The sequence below is a fragment of the Peromyscus eremicus genome, chromosome 10 (assembly GCF_949786415.1).
Source record: "Peromyscus eremicus chromosome 10, PerEre_H2_v1, whole genome shotgun sequence".
Taxonomy (NCBI): Eukaryota; Metazoa; Chordata; class Mammalia; order Rodentia; family Cricetidae; genus Peromyscus; species Peromyscus eremicus.
In genome coordinates, this window is record NC_081426.1 from 46,871,247 (window position 1) to 46,891,465 (window position 20,219).

Consider the following 20,219-nt stretch of genomic DNA (forward strand, 5'->3'; position numbering starts at 1 on the left):
CGTGGTGTCACCTAACTGTTCCTGTGGACTGAATGTTTTTATAGCCTCCCTAGATTGGTATGTTGGCGCATACCCACCCCAAATGTGGTGTGGTGGGAGTCCTTTTAGAGGGGGACTAGTGTGCCCTTGTGAAGCGGGAGCTGTCTTTCTGCTATGTGAGAGGATAAGGAGACGGTGAATCTGTCAGCGCCTCATCCTGTGTGTCCCAGCCTCTGTGTCCATGGGAAGTAAAAGTCTAGTGAGCCCCTAGTCTGTGGTCTGTTTATTACTGCAGCGGAACCAGGCCTGGGGCTTTCACATCCTGCAAATCCAGAGCTCAGGTGGTCCTAGATCCTCTGTGGGGGAGGGGCTTTATTTTTCTCAGACAATTAATCCACAGATACCCGGAACACATAGTGGTACAAAGATAGAAGAGGGGGGAAACAATTGTGTGATCTAAATCTCTCTTCGAGCCCCTGTTGACGTTGAGCCTGGTTGCAGAAGCTCAGAATCTCAGCTGCCTAGGAAGCCGGGGTAAGAAGATTACAAGTTCAAGGTCAGCCTGGGCTACAGTTGGGCAACACGGTTGAGACGCTGTCTCAAAATTTAAAAGTCTGGGCCTAGAGCTCAATGGTAGAATGCCTTCCTAGTATACCCAAGGCCCTAGGTTTAATCCCAAGTACCAAAATAAAAGAATAAAAAAGGAAGGAAGACACAGTTGTGTCTTAAAACAAAGAAACCTACCAAACAACAAACCAAACAATCCCCGGTGCATGGAGCACTTGGGCATTGTCAAGAATGCCTACACCAGACTGTGTCTAGGAGCTTCTCTTCATCTCTTCATTCCCAGCTTTCTTCTCAGAGTCCTTTGCTCCCTGAGTTATTCAGAACAGCTATTCTGGAAGTAGAGGGGAATCCACAGCACTTCACAGTATCCAGGACCCCTTTTGTCCTCTGGGGGAGTCTCAACACTTGTCTTGAAAGGTAAAAATGGTGGAAGATGGTGTTCAAAGCATGGCGGGGGAGGGGGGCTGGGGAAGATTCCTTCCATCTATGCACATCGAAGGCACCATGAGGCAGAGGAATGGGTGCTAGGAACCCATCTTCTCAAGAAACATCTCCCTGCGTTGTATTGCTCAGAGTTCTCCAGAGGAATAAAAAAAAAAATACATATGCACATCTACATGTACGTATGTACAAATACATATGTATATAACCATTTACATATATGAAGGGAGAGGGAACGGGATTATAGGAAATTGGCTGATGTAACTATGAAGTCTGAGAAATCTCAAAACCTGCAGTTGGCAAGCTAGAAACCCAGGAGAACAGCTTGTGGAGCTGCAGTCCAAGTCTGAGGGCTGAGAGCCAGTGGTGTGCAGGGTAGCGAGAGCAGGCGGGCTGCACACCCAGAAAAAGTCCCCCGTGTCCCACCTCGGCAGGCGGCTGGAGGTGCTCCCGGTTCCTCATTCTTTTGTTCACCTCCGACAAGGCCCACCCACACTGGGAGGGCAATGTGCTTGGCCTCATCTATCAATCAAATTTTCATCTCATCCAGAGTCAGGTACAGACACATCAGAAAACAAGTGGCCAGATTCTGCCTCTGTGGTCCAGTCAAGTGATGCATGAAATTAACCAACAGGACCATCGTCAGCATTTCCTGGAAAGCTGCTCTCCTTGACTTAGACAGAATGGACCATTTGAGCTGCTCCATTTTTTTTTTTTCCAGGGATAGGGGCACCCTGTGCATGGTAGAATGTTCAGCAGCGTTTCTGGTCCCCACCCACCAGATGCCAGCAGCACACCTTGTCCCACCTTCCAGTGGAGACCACAAAAGTGTCCTCAGACATTGGCATGGGTTTCCTGGGGGAAATTTTTTTTCCCTAGTTGAAAATAACCAGTGCTGTAGAGCTCCAGGCTGGGAAGGCACTGCTGGCTCCATGTCTCATTTGTCACCTGGCTAGTGGCCCTTTGGGGGTCCCTCTAGAGCAGTGATTCTCAGCCTTCCTAATGCTGGGACCCTTTAATAGAGTTCCTCATGTTGTGGTGACCCCCAAACATGACATTATTTTCGTTGCCCCTTCATAACTGTAGTTTTGCCACTGCCAACAAATTGCAATGTAAATATCCGATTTGCAACCCCAGGGGTCGTGACCCACAGGGTGAGAATCTATGCTCTAGGAGGAGGAAGGTTTTAGAGGACTAGAGGGGTGCTTTGGACCTGAAGGACATTACCTAAAGACCCTAGCCGAGGATGCTACTGGGAGTTCACACCACAGATCAGAGTTCTGGATTTTGAGGGACGTAATAACAGCAAATTCTTGTGGCCTCTTAGCTTAGTCCTGAGAACTCCCCTGAGGCCATGATCTCTACTACAGCCATCCCTTTCTTATAACGGACCCCAGTACAAAAGGGTCTTCAGCTACTGGTTCCAGTAATTGGTCCTAGTCGTGGTCAGATGACCTGAACCAAGCCACGTACCGTCTTTCTCCAGGACTTCCACTGAAGAAGGCAGCAGCCCTGGCTGAGGGGGGCACACATATCTGAGTGCAAAGATTATAGGCAGCTTTGGCTCCTGCTGTGTGGAGTAAGCTGTTCGGAGAGAATGCTGTGGAGAAGGATCAGGAGGAGAGGGAACGCAGGAGCTCTGGCCTCTCACCTGGCTTTGCTCCTGCCTTGCCTGTGGTTTTACCATTCGAGGCATCAGCTTCCAGCTTTTTGGCCTAGTGAGTTGTCACGCTGTGATTTATAACAAGGTGTTTATATATTTAAACACTGTCCCAGTTTCCTGGCACATAATTCCGAGGAATCTCTGTGATGAGTGAGGGCCCTGTGTGCTAATGAGGTGGCTGATGGCTGGCAGCCTCTAAGTCACTGGATCCAAGAAGGACTGGGGCAGGATAGATGGGGATATTGTGGCTTTTCGGTCCCACCCCACCCCCTACTCTATTCCCCAGGGAAGGAGGAAGGATGGACTCTTATGTTGATCACCAGTGGCCACCATGTAATAATGCTTTCATATAAACCCCAAACAGATGGGTTCAGATGGATTTTGGGCAGTTGAACCCATGGGGATTCCTACAGGGTATGTGCCTCCCACCCCGTCTCTTCCCACATGCTTTGCCTAGGCATAACATCATTTGAAATGGGTATTAGGGGCAGTCTGTAGACTGAGAACTCGAAATTCAAACTCTCCGTACAGTGTTATGACTGAGTGGGGTAAAAGCAGACCTGGGACTGGGGAGATGGCTGGTTCTCTTGCAGAGGATCCACGTTCAGCTCACAGCACCCACATCAGGTGGCTCACAACTGCCTGGAACTCCAGCTCTGGGGAATCTGATACCCTACTCTGGCCTCTTCAGCATGCACATATGTGGTTATGGCATACATTCACACAGACACACATACAAATGAGTAAATCTTTTAAAAAGAGAGCAGACCTGGAGTCCAATGGAGAACTTTCTGTGGAAGTGCTTGCTTGTTGTGGGGACTTCTGCACCCTTATCTAGTCACAAAAATACTGTGCGTTGAGTTTTGAGAGGAGCAATTTGCACACTGTAGAGATAAGGTTTGCTTCGGAGTAGGTCGGGTTTCTGTTTGCCTCATAAAGAAGCCTGCGTTACATAACTAGGTAATAACGAGGCAGGGATGGAGTGGTACGAGGGAGGTACCAGGGTCACAAAGTTAAGGAAGCTTCTGCTCTCAGGCTTATGCAGGAGCAGCGTTGGCATCTGAGGTGAGTGTCCTCTTAACCTGTCCGTCCTTGGCCCGTCCATCGCCACTCTTTCCGGGTGGCTACCAGAGAGTTTGGCTGCAAATGCAAGTCCCGTCTTTCTGAGTCCCTTAGGGGACTCTAAACTGCACCTGTTTAGATTCATTTTGTTTGTTCATTTGTTAAATGAACAATGATTGGACACCTACTGAGAGCCATAAGGTTTCTGTCTCCATAAGGCTGACAACCTAGTTGAGAAGAGAAATGTTGGGGAAAGAGTAGCTGAGCATCCTAGAAAAGCAAAATGCCATGGCCCATAGGCATGGTCTACAGGCATGGTCCACAGGCATGGTCTACAGGCATGGTCCACAGGCATGGTTCATAGGCATGCAGAGTGGAAGGGCCCAGAAGTGGGTACTTGAGCTAATGACAGCAGAAGCGTGATTTGTATTGCAGAAAGATACAGACTGAGAGTAAGCACAGAGAAATGGGGGTGCGGTGGGGGATAAACAGAGGGTGCATATGCATATGTGTCCATGACAAAAGGCAGGCAATCCCATACAGAAGACATTACAATGCACAAATGGTCTCTATAGTCTACCTGGTAAACGTTGTTTAAAGCCTATCAGGAACTAGATATTATTAGTCTCTGGGATTATAGAGAAGCAATTCAGCACCCTGCTCAAGTCATCCAGCTAACAGTGAAGGACCCAGACAAGTTAGCAGACTCTGGCCATCAGAGTAATAGATGTTATGGGTGTGAAGTGCTAGGTACTCAAAAATCAGCCAAAGTAGGCAAAAAGCCACGCATGCTTCCAGGGTAGTTGATGGCTGACTGAATTGGATCCTGAAGGATGAGAAGAATAATTCAGGACAAGCTGAGAGGCCAGCCAGGAGGCAGCACTTACTGAGGAGGCACTGGAATGTAATAAAATGTGCTACACAATGACTAGGTATCCAAGCTAGCCCACACAATCTAGTTTGGACTTGAAATGCGGTACGCCACAAAGAGCAACAGAAGAAATGGCAGTGGAGTGGAGCCACACTGCATCTTTTAGGAAGTCGCTGTGGTGGAGTCACGTGTTTCAGGAAATCCCACGTACCAGTTTTGCTTCCGGCGTTGGAATGGCTGTTCCCCTGGTTGAGAACCTGATGAATGAGGCCCTTGACTTGCACTGAGGAATTTGTCCTACATGAAAGGAGGCATGCCTTTAATCTAGAGTGAAATTAGGTGCACTAAGATGCTGAGCCGTGAGCACTGAGAAGCCAGAGGAATGATGCCGAGAATGGCAATGTCTGTCTGTCTGTCTCTCCACCTCCCTCCCTCCACAGATTTGAACAACCTCATCTGATATAATTCTGCTTTCATGGTGCAAAGCCTCTTAGCAGAATAGATGCTGCAGCCAGGACTCCCGGGCCTAACTTCAAGTCCCACTTTCTCGTTGTGTGCCTCAGGCAAGTTGCTTCTCTTTGCATGAATCTCTTCAGCTATTGAATGTGGGTAGCACACTGTTAGGAGAAATGAATGAATCAGCACTGTGCGTCTTTCAGTGATGTTAACATTATTCTCGGCCGTGATAGCATCACTTTAGATTCTTTCTGTGGGAAAGACAGGCTTGTTTCCTGCCCTGGAAGCCATTGTTGAAAGTTTCATGAGATGCAGAGACAGTGCAGGGCACTAAGAGTGTGCTGGGATCTGAGAACCATGTAAAGAGGTGGTGTGAACCCCCAGACTCAGCTCTCACTTATACACTACCTTGAGGGCCGGGCCTCCAGCTAGGATCGTAAAGTCCCCATTGGTGGTTAGTGCTAAGAAATGCAGAGCAGTTTTTTACAGGGTGCTGAGGCCGGATGGCCGAGGTAACTGTCAAAGACTTCATTTGGTTGCGGTCAACTTTGGCCCAGAACAAAATGCTGAAGGCTTTGTCAGGGCTATCCAAAGTCCCTGGTAGCAGACAGGCTTGCTTTCCGTGATGGCAAAAATCTCCATTTTCAACTTGATTGGGTTAAGAAACATTCAGGCCTTCGTGGGGTACACCTTGAGGTGTGTCTTGTTGAGGAGATTTACAGAAAGGTATAACTGAAGTGGAAAGACCTGCCCACAGTGTCTGTGTCACTATCCCACAGGCTGGGGGGCCCAGACTTTATAAGAAGAGAAGGACAGCCAAGTGGTGGTGGTGCACGCCTTTAATCCCAGCACTCGGGAGGCAGAGCCAGACAGATCTCTGTGAGTTCGAGGCCAGCCTGGTCTACAGAGCAAGATCCAGGACAGGCACCAAAACAACACAGAGAAACCCTATCTCAAAAAAGAAGAAGAAGAAGAAGAAGAAGAAGAAGAAGAAGAAGAAGAAGAAGAAGAGGAAGAGGAGGAGGAGGAGGAGGAGGAGGAGGAGGAGGAGGAGGACAAAGCCAGCTGAGCATGGGCATTCACATTTCTCTGCTTCCTGGTTGGTGGCACAGGCCAAGTGGGCCCCCTGCCATGCTGTCTCTGCTGTGATGGACTCCACTCCTCTGGATTCAGAGTCAAAATAAACCCTTTTTTTCCTTAAGATGCTTGTGTTGGATATTTGGTTACAGTGGCAAGAAAAGCACTTACACATCTTTGATGTAGATCTCCCTGCACCTCCTCCAATGTCCTGCCTGATCTCAGCCCCACAATGCCCAGAATCTTCGTTCAGTTAACCCAAGCTTGGCTGTTACGGGTTGAATCAAAAATGTCCACCAAAAGCTCATGAATGGAAGGTTTGATCCCCAGTGTGGTTCACAGTTGGTGGGGCTTTGGGGAAGTGATTGGATCATGAAGTCTCTAGATTTATCTATGGACTGATGTGTTTGTAATTTGATGTATTATTGGGAAGTGATGGAGACTTACGAGGTGAGACTTAGTTGAAATCAGTGGGTCCTGGGGGGTGTGCCTTTGGAGACTGGAGCTTGTCATTCCCTTCTTCCCCCGCCATCCCTTCTCCTTTCTGCCACCACAAGGTGGAGTCTACTCTGCCACATACATGCTCCTTGACGTGATGCTGTGTCTCACCATAGGTCCAGAAACAGTGGCGCCCAAGCAACAGTGGACTGACACCTCTGAAACCCAGAATCCAGATCACTGTTTTCTTCCCTTTACGGTGTTTGTCTGAGGTGTTCTGAGCTACTGCCTCAAACTCTTCCTCCCATTCCCCAGCCCATCATGATCCCAAGCCAAGGCTTTCCCTCCTCACACCTGAGCAGTCTCCATCTCTCTACGGTCCAGAGTGCTTCTCCCCACCATGAGAATTCTTGGATCTTGCCCCTTTCAGACTTGCTCCTCCAATAGTTCCGAAGTTGGCATAGCCTCATCGGTGAGCCGACTAAGGTCACAGCTAGTGGCATGTGATTACTGTTTGTGTTCCCACAGTACGCAGTTCAGTGTGACACCTATGTAGCATTGAGTGAAGATTAGAAAAGAAACTTGTTATGGTCTTGGCTTGATGTCCTGCTTCATTCGGTACTGTGGTGGGAAAGCTCTCTGATGGATGCTGTCTCTCTAAGAACTGATGGCAGTTGACTTCCAAGAGCTCCGTGAACAACCTTCTGGGATTCCCAATTTTCTGTGAAATTCAAACCCACCCAACACGGGAAGCCTTTGACAGTGGGGGGGGGGGGTCTTCACTCCTCTCGTCTCCTATTTGGGCTTTGATGTCTGTGTCCATTCTTGAGACTACTTGACTCTTTCCTCGCTCAGTGTTTTGTTGATGTTGTTGTTTATTTGCTCATTTTTTTTGAGGTAGGGTCTCATATAGACACAGATGATATCAAACTTGCTGTGTAGCTAAAGCTGGTCTTGAACTCCTGATCCTCTTGCCTCCGTGTCCCAAGTACTGGGAATACAGGTGTGGATCACCCCATCTGGCTTAGCTCAGGGCCTTTGCTTCACAATACTTCTTGATTTAGTCAATCCTGATTCCACTAAGCCCCATTTTCCCCCTCCTGGGGGAATATCTCCTCATATCACAAGGCCCAAGCCATTTTAAGTTCTCTATTCTTTTAAATTCTCATAAGCATAAACTTGTCTTAGACTATAAGGTCCTGTGGTGTCTGTGAGGTAGTGCCTGGCTTGTAGTTGACATGACGATGTCCATCCCACAGTGCTGTAGTGGGCAGTTGTGGAGGGGACTACCCACCACCCCCACATTTCCCCAGAGTGCTCTTGAGTAGGAGCAGCAGGAAATATTAGTTAGAAGGAATAGAGGGGGGGGAGATAAAGATAGAAAATACAGGATAGCCTCGAGAGGGCCTGGAACCTATTCCAACAGGCTCCGACTGTCTCTGCCCCAGGGTATTTACAGGAATGCCAAGGAGCGGAGCAAAAGACCTCCTCCCCTGAGCCAAGTGCAGACCATCTCAGACACCTGCACTCAGGTCCATGGTCCTAATCATCCTCTCTATGCAGACCTGCTGGGTAAAGCCACGAGGAACCTAAAAACAGGCTCCCTCAGGCCATGGATAGTGAACAGGCACAGGAGCTTTTTAGGGCTTCACAAACCCCAACTGGGGAACAGCTCCAGAATCTCTTAGCACATCATGGGGAATTAAGGAAGGGATGAGGGAACATGTTAAATAATCCACACTCTGCATAATTTAAGAATCCACCCAAGAATACTTAATCTCCTCGGGCTTCTAAAGCTTCTGTAATGTAGGGCAGCCTGTGGGAGGCTGAGGAGACCCACATTCTTGGAAAGGGGTGTGACTCCTTCCTCTCCCCTCCCTTTCCATTACCCATTGGTGTTAAGTCGGGTTCTTTCCAGTTAGCTCAGGCCCCTGAGGCTTTCTATAATGAAGCCAAAGAAGGAAACTCTGGGAAATCAAAAACAACAAAACAGCTCGGAGAGAGTGCAGAGGCTGCCCCCTCTCACCATCTCTCAGGCTGCAGGGAAGCCTCTGTCTATGGCCTGGGCAAGGCAAACACTCTGCATGGCTCATTTCTACCCCAGAGACTGTTCAGTGGGTGTCATCCCATGCCCAGGGTCATCAGCCCAGCTTGCAGGGTCTGGAGCTTGGTGCCTGGGGAACTTTTCCCTAGAGCCCTGGAAAGCAATTCTTCCCACAAGCACAGGGGTCTCGTGTCAGGGAATCCATTGCTACAGGAACAATCCTCAACCAGTGCCTCGCTGGAGTGCCTGTACCAATGACCCTTAGGCTGGGGAATCACTCTGAGACGGAGACCCGTAGGTTTCCACCAGATGGAATTTCAGCTGCTCACTTCTGTAGTTGGCTCAGTAATGTGCTATTTGTTGGCTGCTCCCTCCTCCCGGTCTCTTCCGTTTCTGGAGTTTCCTGGGACCACTTCCTAAATCAGTCACTGGCACTCCATCACTGTCACAGATTGCTCTAAGAGAACTCTGACATGATCCACAGTGTCACCACTCTGGTACCTTCCTCCCGTGCACCTTTGGTTCCCTTGAGCTCACCTTTTCCTCGGGTTGGTGGAGCCTTTTCTAAATCTTTGAACTCTGCCTCTCCGTGTCTTTTGCTTCTTCATTTTATTACCTCCCCCTTCTCATAATGGGCATCATCTGGGACTCCTCGTGGCCTTTACTTGGCTAGAGCTGCCTTTAAACATCCTGGCAGCTGCCCGTTGACAGCTCCTCACTCTTTGCTAATTTCTCAGTTCATATCCGCCAGGGAGGAATTTGATAGTTCAGCTCTTTCTTGCACAGGACCCAGACCAACCCATGGATTGGCTGTGGGTCAGCTTATCACATCCTGTTCAATCATCTGTGCTGGGTAAGAGACTGGCACAGAATGCCAGAGATGAGTGGCTTTTCGAGACCCTCCTCACGTTTTATATGGATGATTGATGAGGTTTGGAGTTTAGTTCAAATATAACTTTATTTTGTGCTTTCCAATTAAGGAGCCCCCAAGTCTTCAAAACTGATGTTGAAGCCTCCATAGATTTGTGTAAATTGAACTATAGTTGTATGAGAACTGACTCCCAACAGGTCTGTGGGTAGTGTCTGCTTTAGGGAAAAGGCTGTGTGTGTGTGTGTGTGTGTGTGTGTGCGCGCACACACGCACATGTCTACTTTTAGAGGGAATATTTTTTCACCACCATAAGAGGATCATTCCACATATGCTGCTTTATGTAACTGCGTTTTTCACCTTTTCATGGAACGTTTTTTCCGTGTCATTAAATAGTCTCCAATAGCCTCATTTCGATATCAGGCTGGCCTTCACACACAGGGTTTCTCACTCAACCCTCCATTCTCCGGGACACTCATCTGTGAAAGACACCGATTTACACAGGTCAGTCTAATGAGCTCATCTTGTCTCCTCCACAGAACTCGGGCAAACTCTCTGCTGACAGCTGACATGCAGGCCCAAGCTGCCTATCTCCTGTGCTTCCCCAAGGCCCCAGACTCTCCGGGGAAATCACCAGTCAGCGCTCCACAGCATCCTTATTCTCCACATGCTCTCTACAGCTCAGGACACCGTAAACTCAAATCATCAAAAACTAGCACTGGATGCTCCCTTAGGATGCTGCCGCAGACCAGAGTTAGGAATGAGGAACCGGAGCTGCAGGGAGAAGTTGGCTGGTCCACGCTCAACCAGGGAGTGGATGGCAAGGGAGACTCCGAAAGGGTGCTTACGGCCTGTTCCTGCCACTGCCTCAGTACCTGGTGGCAGTTGGGGTTCTCCCTTTCTACCCTTCGGTTCGACAGGGTGAGGTCTGAGCTGTTCCTGCGGCCCAGGAGGAGCTGCTGTCTTAAAGGCTTTACCCAGGGCTCAGCCTCGGGGGTTGTCGATGCCCCGCCCATCTGACCACAGCGTCTTTCTGGACGAAGTCCCAGTTTCACATCCCAGGGCGTGGTGCACTTCGAACAGCTGCCTTCCTGGCTCTGCAGTGTTTGAGTAGACTTCCCAACAGCAGCCTTCCTGTTGCCAAGGCCCACAGTGGCCGATGTGCTGGCCTTCACAGACTGTCTCTAGCCCCGTGCCCAACGCTCTGAGTCCATAGAACAGGTAAGAGGTGGCTGAAGCGGAACCTGGACACCTCTGTCCTTTTTGTGAGTTGCCACCCTCACGGTGAGCCCCTATTCCCCCTCGTTAAAGGGGTAACTTGGAGGGAACTTTGACCCTATGAAGATAAAAGGAGCTAGCCAAAAGCGTGCTTCAGGAGCAGGTCTTCCAGGCAAGCGCCAGGCTGCTGGGTGCCAAATGGGAGAAGGCTTGTCCCAGTGCCCCTCCTTAGGAGTCTTGAACTCTCAACATTACTGCAAGGACCTGGCTCCCCTGCAAGAAGGCAATGTGAAGAGACTCTTGAGGCCATACTCCCCTCTAATACTGAAGTAGCCTTGGCTTAGCTCTGGCCTCAGGGACCCCCAAGTCTCGGGCCTTGCCGAGTTAGGCTGGCCTCCTCTTCTCACTCCAGAAGTGGTGATGGGCTTCCTTCCCAGAGGCAGCCCTGCTTTGGAGGTGCTGGCCTCTGTGACAGCACAGCCTAGCGGGACCTGCCTTCTGTTCTCGTGAGGGTTAGTCTCCAATGCAGACGTATTGTTGCTTTCTGGGCATCCTAAGGGGCACGCTGCCTCATTTCATTGTGGAGCTCCTGCGTTGCACCTACAGAGTAGTATACAAAGACCAAAACATCCCTAGCAACCACAGTGCTTGCTAACGACCAAACCAATCTATTATTTTCTAAGAGAGAAGAGAAGGGTGACAATGACTGTCCTCAGGGAAGTGGCAAGGGGTGCGTGGTCGTCGATGCCCTCGGAAGTCTCAGTCGGGTATCCTCTATCAGGAACACTGTGCCACCCCCACCCCCACTCCCACCGGCTCACCCTGATCCTAGGCTCAGAAAACTGGAACTCATACTCTACAGTCTTTATGGACTTTCATTCTATTGAAAACGGTATGCATTTTCACTGTTACAAGTCAGCCAGGATGCTCTTCCACCCCGGGGAAATGGAGAGATGGCCTTAAGGACATGGTGAGTCCCTAGCCACAGCCAGGCCGCTGGATACAGAGTGGGCCACACAGTTGTGGGTTTGGCTGCCAAGCAGAAGCATGGAGAGTTGGGGAGACAGGGAAAGTGGGAGAGGCATGGGAGGAAAAGGACGGGAGGTAGCCTTAGCTCAGGACCCACCCTGCTAGGCGTTGTGGAAGACAGGGCTGAAGGAGAGCCAGGGTCTGGAGAGTGGCCCGGTCTGGCCCTGCTCACACATGAAGACAAGAGGCCAGCAATGCTTGGGAAGGCCGGCCATAGAAACTGCCAGGGCCCAATGTATAATGAAGTCATTTTGAGTTCTTGCTCAAAAAAAAAAAAAAATCATGAGACTTTTATGATGAATATTGTAGAGCATTCACAAAGAGTGAGGTCCCTGAGCAAGAATAGAGCCTCGGTAGCGTGCCCAGTGAAGCCTGTCCCCACTCCGGGGTGGTGGCTGATGATTGACTGGGTCCTTGGGCTCAATGAAATGCAGCTTTATTGAGGCTAAAAACAAATACAGGGAGAGACATGGTAGAATTAAACCAAAAGGTGAAAGCTAGCCGTTAACAGTTCACTACTGAGCACAGACTGCGTATCAGATTCTCTTCTATGCACTTTACATGTATCATCTAACGACAACTGTATGAGGAGGGTACCATCATCATCTTCAATATCATCATGTCCCAGATCAGGAGACTGAGGCACCGCAAGGTGGAACAATGTGATCCTGGTGCCATTTATTAACGGGAAGTGTGACTAACTAACTCAAGGACTTAAAGCTGGTGGTAGAGGCCCTGGAATGCAGTCCCTGAAGGCCATGTCCCTAGCCATTTCCCAGGGCTGCCTTTCCCTAAACTTAGGGGACATCTCAGCACTGGGAATCTTTATATATATTAAAGATTATATATATATAAAGGGCCATCTTCCTGTGGCAAAAGATGTTCTAAAGAGAAGTATTTAGAGTGGCCAGGGTGACACTGATCGGTAGTTAGGAGGTCCCTGATGGTAAGGAAGCCAGGATTGCTAGTGAGTTGAAGTAACAGCTCTCACTTTGCCTGTATTTGGAATGAGTCATGCACGAGGCTCGGTACTTTACAAGCACATTCAGAGGATGTCGGGATCTTGCCCCATTTTATGAAGGAAAGAAGCCAGAGTCACAGAGCTTGGACGTGGCCCCCTCCGGCGTCAGTGAGCCAGACTTGACCCCACATCTGTAAGCCTCCAGAGTCCCTGCTTTCAACAGCCCAGAGATCCAAGCTCGCTTTCACTCCCGTTCACCGCGGGGTGCCGTCATCGGAAATATCCGCAGGGAAACTACACTGCATCGGCCTGTGCGGTCTCATTCTTTCCTGCCCTAAAATTTTTACTGTGAGCTTTAAGATTTGGGGTCTTTCTGGAATGTGCTCCATCTTGAGTCAGCCCTCAGGCATGTTGGACTGAATTCTGCCCAGACGGTTATGATTTTTTTGTCCTCCCATGTGTTACGATCTGGGCTTCAGTTACAGAGAACATTTCTGACTCCATCTGCACTGAGCCAGGTGGCTCCGAAAATGCAGGTGTGATGTCCAAACAGACTGGTGAAATCTCACTCTCTCTAAATCAGGAGCCTTATGGGTTCCCATGTGCCTTAGGCTGAACTCCAAAATGACCCCTTGGAAGTTGTAGGGCTGAAGGCACGTATTGAAGAGGTTTTCATTCAGGGTTCAGTCAGGGACTCCTTCAGTTTCCTCCCTTTGCTCTCAAACCAGGTCTGGGGGCTGTTCTCTGAACCCGCACTCTAAACCACAGGCACCAGCAGATCTTTCAAGATCTGAAGACTGGGACCAGCTCACGTCAGCATACTGATCTCTGCCTAGAGTCCACCCAGCTCTTCAGAAGGCTAATCTGTGTCACTGTGTTTGTGTCTTAGAGCCACGGTAAGTGAGTTTCATAGCTGGGTGGTTTAGGGCATCAGAAACATGTCTCTCACTGTTTTGGTGAAGCCGTGATGTTGAGAGGGTGGCATTCGTCCTGAAGCTCGCTCCACCTGTTCCATGCATCCTTCTCCCTCTGCTTCTGGAGTGGCAAGACTCCTCACTGATCCCTGGCTGCACTGCTCTGCATCTGGCCTCTTCCTATGTTTCTTTTCTTGTTAAGGGTAGCAGTTGATCTGATTGATGTCTGCCTGAACTGAATATTCCTTCATCTTAACATGATTGGACTTGCAAAGACCCAATTTCCAAATAAGGTCACATTTATGGGAACCTCAAGCCCGTATTTCAATATGCCTTTTTTAGGGGGCACAGACCAATGTGCCATATCCTCATTGGTTCAGTTACTAAATGCACAGAGTCACAGATAATGTAGTTCATTGTTAGGAATATGACTTTTCCTGTGTGTGGGGGGGGGCACTGCTCACTTCCAACTCATCTTGAACTCACAAATGGGGTCTGGGATTCTCTCCACTTTACAGATGACAGGGAAGAAGGACAGAGAGCTTCCGGTGTTTACTTAAAGTCACACACAGACCTGAGGTCCACACATAAGTAAATATCAGAGCTCTGGGGGCTAAGTGCTTCACTAGCATACTATGTATGCATGGAAGTCGGATGGGAAAGGAGATCTAAATCCTGTGTCATTAAGAGCTTTGGTCTCCTGAGACCAGGGCATTGTGAAACAGCTCAGGGGTGCCACCATGGGAGACTCTGGACTCTATGCTAGATGTCTCAGCTTGACTTCTTTCCTTCCGTGAGTGTTTCTCTGAGACCTAATGTCCTCATACATAAGACAAGACCATGGAAACTTCCTTAGCCATTCCAAAAGGTATCTGTGAAGATTGATACCACGGCTGGTGCTGGCCCCTCGGAAGGTGAGCATCATGCATCCACTGCCTCCCGCCTCCTTCAAGTCTTTGCCCAAAGACCACCTCATGAGACATGTCCCTGACTGCTCAGCCAGGGCCACCCACCCTATTGTCCCTTTCATGACTGCTCTGTTTTGGACACCTTTCCAGAATTCCAGCTGAAATGTACTTGCCACTGTAGTAGCACTGAGCAGATCCTTTAAGTGGTGACCGGACTACGGGGCACTCTGAAGTTGTAAAGAGATTCAATTCATTTTTGAGAGAGGGGGCTGGTTATTGTGGGAGTGGGCTCCTGACAGAAGGGTGGGTTTGGCCCCGTTTCCTCTCTGTGTCTCTCAGATGTTCACTTCCGCTTCCCCAGTACCACAGCAGCACCTGCCACACAGCAGGCTCCCCAGCATGGTGGCTTCTCAGCGTCCTGACTGCAATGGAAGAGCAGGCTGTGTGCTACAGAAGAAGCTCCAACAATAGGAAACTGGGGTCGTTTTGGTGCATCGCTGTCTTCTGGGTGCCTGACACAGAACGTAAACACCGATGAATTATCTCTTCAGTGAGGAAGAGGAAAGGGATGCAGGAGAGACAATTACCAGGCTGCCCCCTGCTGTGGACCCAGAGAGGTCAAGAAGGCTGCAGTTAAACCCAGGCTCTGGAAGGTCATAAAACTGGGGAAGGAAGAAGTCTTGTGGCCCAGGAGGCTGTGTGAGCTGGTGGAGAGAGAAGACAGGAACAGAGACAACGAGCCAGGCTCACTTGGAAAGTCAGGAACCCAGCTGATGAGCAAAGGCAGTGTCAGATAGAGGACAGCAGCCAGATCATCTCTGACTGGGAATTACTCAGATGCCATGTGTAAGGGGCATGTTTTTCTTCCGGGCTGTATGCATCGGAGATTTCACTAATAAATGATCTTCACGTGTGCCATGGTGAGCACTATTGAATTTAACTTGTTTCCTCTCCCCCCCCCCCCCCCCCCCCGCCCCGCAACCCTGCAGCATCGCCAAAGATCTCAGCCTTCACAAAGACCAAGGGGAGCCTTGAAATAACTTCTCCTCGGGCAATTAAACCACATCCAATTTTGTAGGTTGAAGTATTTCAGGGGATCCTGTTACCACCATCTTTGGGCCTGGAGGCCAACGTTCTCTCATAAAAGCTAACTGTCTTGTAAGAGGAGCTGCCATCTGGGTGATAAAGCAGATGCGTTCTCTACCTGCGCGGGCCTCTCTGCGCTTGTTGGTTGTTAAGTAGCTTCAGCCTGTCTCTTTGGGGGTGTGGAGATTTCAGGGAATTGGCAGAAGCTCGATGCCCCAGGCATCATTCTCCGCCTCTGCTGCAGGAACCAGCAGTTCCTTTATCCAGGTCAGCACCTTTTATTCCATTTCAAAAGTCTAAGTCTGAAAATCAAAATACCTCAGGAGATGCAAGGCGGCTGGTTCAAATTAATACATGCGTGCAAATGACTGAGTGCAGACCTTTCGTCCCTGCAAGGCAGGTTTTAAAAAGCAAGGAGAGGGGAGGGGGTTGGTGTGGAGAAAGAGAACACACTCAACTCAGCCCGAGCTCTTTCCTTACTACCTGTGGGACTTGGAACAAGTTCATTAACCTCTCATCTATGAAGCGGTGAAAGCAAGATTCAGTGGCCAGATCTGGCTGCTCACAGCTTCCTGGGTGGCCTTGTCCCACCCCCAATTAATGTACCGTTTCTCACTCTCATCTTGGTCCCTTTTGTACCTGACTCTTCATCTTTCATTTTCTCTGGGCATCTTCGGGCGGGGAAGGGGTGGGGAGGAGCGAAGGGTGGATGGCCAACTCCCCATTCACATAGTACTATGGTATGTATGTTATGTATCTCCAAAAGGCTCCTCCTATGCTAGAAGTGTGGTCCCCAGAGCGTTGACATGGGAATGCTTTAAGAGGTGGGATCTAGTGTAAGAAGGCAATTAGATGGCAGGGCTTCCATCTCTGCCAGGTTTTGAAGACACCAAGGAGTCTTTGCTAAGCTATGTAGTGCTGTGGGATGTTCTGTATGGCAAATGTGTTGCTAATTAGTCAATAAATAAAACACTTATTGGCCATTGGCTAGGCAGGAAGTGTAGGCGGGACAAGGAGGAGAATAAAGCTGGGAAGTGGAAGGCTGAGTCAGAGAAACACTGCCAGCTGCCACAATGAGAAACAGCATGTGAAGATGCCGGTAAGCCACGAGCCATGTGGCAAGGTATAGATTAATGGAAATGGATTAATTTAAGCTGTAAGAACAGTTAGCAAGAAGCCTGCCATGCCATACAGTTTGTAATCAATATAAGTCTCTGTGTTTACTTGGTCGGGTCTGAGGCTGTGGGACTGGCAGGTGATAGAGATTTGTCCTGTCTGTGGGCCAGGCAGGAAAACTCTAGCTACAATGTAGAGCCTCCAGCCACCATGACTGGGGGCAAATAAACCTCTTTGTAAGTTACCAGCCTCAGGCTTTACGTTAAAGCAATACCAGGTGGCCTGGAACACTTGGTAAAATCAACCATTTACTTGTAAAGTCACTCCCCTTCTTTTCTCTACCCCTAAAGATCTGAGAGTCTGGAGGGAATCAGCAAATCTCTCTTGAATTACTTCTATTGAGGAAACGCTGCCAAGGCTTGGAAATAAGCAAGAATAGGACCGAGTGCCTTACTGTTTTTCCTGATGGATGAACTACTGTACATTCTTACAGGGGTTTTCAGGAGATATTCTGACACATGTTTACTGAATGTCCTTTCAGTGTCTATAAGAGAATTTATCTGAATTCAGCTTCTTTTCTCACTAGAGCCCAGCTAATCTCAAATCAGCACACGGATATACGTCCTGCAGAAGTGGAAATAACTTCCTGTTAGAAGGGAAAACCTATGGTTGTGTTGCCTCCTGTATGGCACAGTGTGAACCAGTTTTGTGCCTAACCTAGCAATCTAACTTTAATATTCCTTTTCCTTTTTTTTGTATAAACACTTCAAATATTATTTAAGTACGTGTTGCCTTTGAATTAGTTCCCTTGTTATTTTCAGAGGTCAATAACGCATTGACATGTATTCATTTTATACTTTGTAAAAACCGTGTCTTTAGCCCCTTGGAAATCGTGTTTTGATATCTTGCAGGAATTGTGGAGTGCCTGAATAATAGCAGCCCCGACTTGTGTTTTCTTAAGACCTAGACACCATGCTGGCATTTTTTATGTCATCTCTCTAATCCCCATTGTGACTTGTAAAGCAGATCTTTATTTCATCAGCGAGAGCTCTGAGGCTCAGAGAAGCCAAGCAGCGTGGCCAGGCTGGGGACACACATCGTGCACCCGAACTTTACCCTCTCTGATCCTCAGGACAGCTCCATGGCACAAGATGATCCCGTTTAATTAAAAAATCGAGGCTTAGTTACCTCGTGAATGGCTCAGTCAGGATTGGGAACCCGACATTTACATACTCCTATTTCTTCAACCAACTGATTGAGGAGAAGTCTGTGATGCCTGGCCCAGTAGAGAAAGTGCTGTCGGGAAATCAAGTGGGCTGAGACTCTTAGACAGCTGCATGCATGCATTCCCTCCTTGATCCAAAAATCCGGAGACTACTGCCTAGGAAAGTGGACCAGCAGTGAGTCATGAACCGGAAGTGAACTGAGGACAGGAAGTGATCTTTTGCTGTGGTGTGTGTTGTGGAACAAAGGAGACTGCTGTAACATGGATAAAAGGTGTTTTGTTGTTTTCGTTTTTTTGAGACAGACAGGGTCTCCTATAGCTCAGGCTGGCCTTGAACTTGCCAGGTAGCGAGGATGACTTTGAATTATCTTCCTGCCCCCATCTCCTGAGTGCTGGAATTACAGGTGTGGACCCCCACAGCTGGCTTCAAAAAGACTTTTTGAAAAGAAAAGAGAAAACAAACAAAGGTTGCAGGAGGCACGACATCTGAACAGAACTGAGAAGCAAGTCCATTCTGGTGTGGTGCTCTCTACTGACCCCATGTGTCCCCGGTCCCTCCCGGGGATGAGCAGGGCAGACAGGTGTGCACAGCATGCTCTTAGCCCCTGGCTAGTCAGTAGTATACCAGTCTATAACGAAGGGCCACAGACTGGCTTAAACAGTGGAAATTGATTTTTCTCACCGTGTTAGAAGTGCAAATGCAAGGTTTTGGCAGGATATATTTCTTCTGAGGCCTCCCCCTGGCCCATAGATCTCTTTTTTCAAGTCTTTGCAGGGTCTTCCATCCGGGTATGGTGTCCTAATTTCTTCCCACAAGCACGGCAGACATGCTGGAGTGGGGCCCCCCCAGATGACCTCATTTTGCCAAATGCTGTATAGTGACATCACAAGTGGCTGAAGTTCATATGAACCTGAGGCTGATACACTTCAGCAGGCTAGGAGCTACTCTTACCTGATTTTCACAAGAGGACACTGAGACACACAAAGATCGGTAACTTATCCAGACATGTTGCTAATAATAGAACCAGGGCTGAGCAGAAATAGCCTGACGCCATAGCCTGAGCATGGAGCACCTGCCTGCGCCTGCCTTATCCACAGGGATAGGACAGTAGCCATTCACCTTTCTATAGTACAGAAATCAAGACTTGGGTGACACTTCTTACCCAAGGCCACTTAACATGGCAGATGGCAGAGTAGTAGTTCCAGCCCAGGCGTTGTCGTGTCCTACTGGGCTCCAAGCCCAGTCCTACTGGGCTCCTTTAACAGGCTCCTTCCACAGCAGACTTGGGCAGCAAGTGGTCTTAGGGAGGAGGAGAGTTTGGGAATAGCGTAAGTGATCCCCCACCCCATGGCATTTCAAGGGAATTCATGAGAAAATGGCTTCCTCACACCCCCTGACACAGTCTTTCAGGAATGGCGCTGAAGCTGGCGTACATCCAACAAGAACTTGGAGCTCACCTCTCCTGGAGAGTCCCACTCTTCCGTGGGTTTGCCCTCTCCCAGCTCCCGTCCCAGACAACGCAACCCCTATTAATACTACTAGCTCTCACTAGGGTCTAGCCCCATTCCACGTGTACATTTATGTAGGACTCAACCTTCTTAAGTCCCCCCAACAGCTGCAGGAGTCCAGTTGTGATCTCTGTTCACATACCGGGAAGTCAAAAGGCAGGCCTCCCCCTCCCCCCCAGGTTCACTTAGGCTGGAATGTGGCAGCCTGGTTCCCAACTCTTTCATGTGAAACTTGGTCATTTTCCGGAGAGAACTCAGCACACCTGCTCTGTGCCAGGGTCTTTCTCTGAGACCTCTAGTCCAGAAGGGCAGGGAGACCCCAAAGAGGCATCATGGACCCTCTGTAGGGACTCTGTCCAAGATGCTCTGGGGCAGAGGAGAGTACTCAGTGCAGAAAAGTCAAAGGACCCCTCGTAAGAGAAGTGACAGCTACCTTGGCTCTTGAGGGGTGACTAGGGATTTGCCAGACAGACAGACAAATGTTGGCACAAAGAGTTGCCACGGCTGGTATGTATGGAGCTGGGAACCGTATAGAGAGTGCGTCAGGCCAGAGTCAAAGCTGCTGGGGTACTGTGGTAAGGAAGAGGCTTTATTTTCGTGGCTGTGACATTTTAAGGTCTCAGCGAATCTTGAAATGACATGGCCTTTAAACTCAGCAGAGGCTTTTACTGGCACTGCAATCTCAGGCCCTCACTGTGGGCTGGAAGTCTCACAAGCTGCCGTCTCCCAGCCCAGGCTACTACCTGCCAGGGCCCGGCAGGGACATGACTGGCCCTCCAGCTGCCCC